This window comes from Charadrius vociferus, unplaced genomic scaffold (genome assembly GCF_000708025.1).
Source record: "Charadrius vociferus isolate BGI_N301 unplaced genomic scaffold, ASM70802v2 scaffold278, whole genome shotgun sequence".
Taxonomy (NCBI): Eukaryota; Metazoa; Chordata; class Aves; order Charadriiformes; family Charadriidae; genus Charadrius; species Charadrius vociferus.
In genome coordinates, this window is record NW_009649705.1 from 940,919 (window position 1) to 944,098 (window position 3,180).

The window sequence follows — 3,180 nt, forward strand, 5'->3', positions numbered from 1 at the left end:
AATGCCACTTCAAAAGTAAATTTGGATGACATTTTGGTTGTCTTCAAATACTGTAAGAAACTAGAAAGTGTACAAGTTTATAGTCCGAAGAGTGATTTGCCTTCTTTCTTCTGACAGTCCTGTTGATAAGTTTTGCTTTGCATCATTTTACTAAATCTTGGTGTGACAGCACCTGAATGCCATATACACTTCCCAGTCTTAAAAAAAAATTAATATTCAGATTAAGAAGAGATTTGGGTAATTATTAGTCTCCAGTACAGGAAGACGATCCTGTTCTCAGGCAGACTCTTTAGTGTGCTGCATCCATGATTCGCTAAATAGTACGCGGATGTGGAAGGACAGACTCTGACTCAAGGAAGCTGAAAGTTTGAAGAGGATTTTAGCATACTACCAGTAGAAACTCTATGACAAACAAGTCTGGAAGACTAAAACTATAGTATTTACTTTTAAAAACTTGACAAATGTCTAATTGACTAAATACTGTTACCTCTGCAATTGCAATTTCCTAGGTATTTCCTTTATTAAATTTAATGACATTTTGGAAATATGACATAAAATTATATTCTTACCTAATTATTCAAAGTGAGCTTTTCAGTGTGGCTTTCTAAGGAAATTAAGTTCTCGTGAGCACATTGTTAGTCTGTCAGTATGTCCTCATGTCACCTCTCTCAAGCAGTTTTTAACCTGCTGATGAGCTTCAAATATATTTAAAAGAAGGGTTCAGATCTCAAAGTTATCAGAATTTTTAAAGTTTCAGAAACACTGTTGGCTGGATAAAGGAGAGACCCAAATTAGTGGCTCAGTTCAGTGCAATAGTTTTTTCTGCTTTGTCTTTTTGTCCAGCTGGTAGATAAGAGAACACAGGAGGAACTGGGGGTTCCCTTCTCTGAGGGGTCTTGTGGATTAAAAAGGATGTTCAAAATTAATGTGATGGATATAGGTGGGATATTTATGGAAAGGAACGTGCAGGAACATAGGAACATAAATGCATTGAAATTCAGGTTTGAATAGTGCTGTTAGAGGTTTGTAAGTGACCAGCACAGACCTGTAGAGATACCAGGGAGGCTGTGAGTTAAGTTTACAAGACCTGTTAAAAGTGTTTTTAAAGTCAACTTCTGATACACTTCTTGTCTCATATAAATGAAATAATATTTCCCTCAATAATGGTGCTAAAGTCATTTTCTTGGCCATTTCAGTACCTTCACTGAGTCCTCCTTCAGAGACTTCCTTTTCCCATGGTCTGAAGCAAATAATTCTTGTCTGCACTAACTTGAAAACTTCCTGCAGGTAGTCCCAAGCTAACACAAATCACCAGCCATAGTCCATACGGACTCTCTCCGTGCTGTGTCAGCGTTTCCAGTCCTAATCTCCATTTCCTCTTCGCTTCCCATGCCCAACACTTGCAGAGCAACCACTTTGCTGCCTCATTTGAGTCTTTCTTCAAAACTCACTCTTTCCATAAAGCTGAGGCCAGCAAGACCTGAGCTGGTGGCAGGCTGTACCTGCTGCTGCTGACTGATGGAGAATCCTGTGGTCACTCCCGGAGTTATTTGCTACCTCATTTGACCTACATCCCTTAAGCCCATTTGTTTGCCTCATCTCCTAACTACACCTTGCCTTTGAGAGTATGTCTGCACTGCTCTCCAGAGAAGTAATTACAGTTTGTACAGTCACACCAGTCTCAGAGGAGAGGCAGTGGGGCTGATGGCCTTCATTACTTCTTTAGGGTGTCTGTTCTGCCATGCACTCTACGTTGTCCCGTTTTCATTTTGCCTCTCACCTGAAGTACATTAAAACAGCTTTAGTTACGTCTATAGCTGCAGCCCAAGTGTAGAAATATTTTTAGACAATAAACTATTTGAGCAAGGACTACCAGTTGTTATGGGTCTGTGTCAGGAGTCATGACACAGGGCTATAAGACACCGTTTCACAGTATTTTCCTTGTAGTACATGAACACTGTTCGGATTGTGCATGAAACGTTGTTCTTGCTGTTAACTCTGAGGAACAATGACACACCAGAAAGTTGTCCAGGTTTAGGACTGACAGACAGCCTGGGAAGCAAGCAGTATCTGGACAAGCTTGCTGATGGCAGGAACTTTTTTTCCAGCATTTATGTCTTTAAGCTTCATAAAGCAAACCACGCTTAGAAAATACGCTGATTTGTTCTCCGGTAAAAACTTTGTGTTTGGCACCACAAACACAATGGGGCCCTCCCTCCAATTTAAATACTGACATGCAAATGTATTTCCATGTTGTGGGTTGTTTTGTTATAAAATATACAACTAGCTACTAAATATACTTTGCTGGGGTGAGAAAGACTGACTGATGATCTGAGGCTGTTTGCAATTACTTTGGGGTTACTATGAGAATATCCTGTAACAAAGTGGAGTATTTAACCCGCTGATTATAGCTGGGAAAATAAACTCATGTTTGAGAAGGGGTGAAAACTGGTACGTGTGCTGGCCAAGCGCCATGCCACATCGCAGAACCTGCGCCAGGCCTGTGCCCCCGACAAAAAACAAGGGTGAGCAGAGCACAGGTACCCAGAAACACATAGGGTGGTGAGGTGATGCTGGGACAGCACAGATGGCGTTTGGAAGGTACTAAATCTTATGAGCGGCAGCTGAGGGAACTGGGGTTGTCTAGTCTGGAGAAATAGGAGGCTGAGGGGAGACCTTACAGCTCTCTACAACTACCTGAAAGGAGGTTGTAGCAGAGTGGGGGTCGGTCTCTTCTCACTAGTAACAAGTGATAGGACAAGAGGAGATGGCCTCAAGTTATGCCAAGGGAGGTTTAGAGTGGATATTAGGAAAAATTTCTTCACAGAAAGGGTTGTCAAGCATTGGAACAGGCGGCCCAGGGAAGCGGTGGAGTCCCAATCCCTGGAGGTATATAAAAGACGGGTAGACATGGTGCTGACGGACATGGTTCGGTGGTAGTTTTGGCAGTGTGAGGTTGATGGTTGGACTCCATGATCTTAAAGGTCCCTTCCGACCTAGACGACTCTATGATTCTGTGACTCTAAACACGACCGTCCGGCGTGGCCGGCTGCTTTCCACTGGGGCACGGCCGCGGCACAGGGCAGACGGCGGGGAGGCTCCTTCCAGCGCCGCAGCCCCGTCGGGAGTCACGTCGGGGCGGCCGGAGCCGAGCAGACCCTGCCCCGGAGCAAGGGGAGG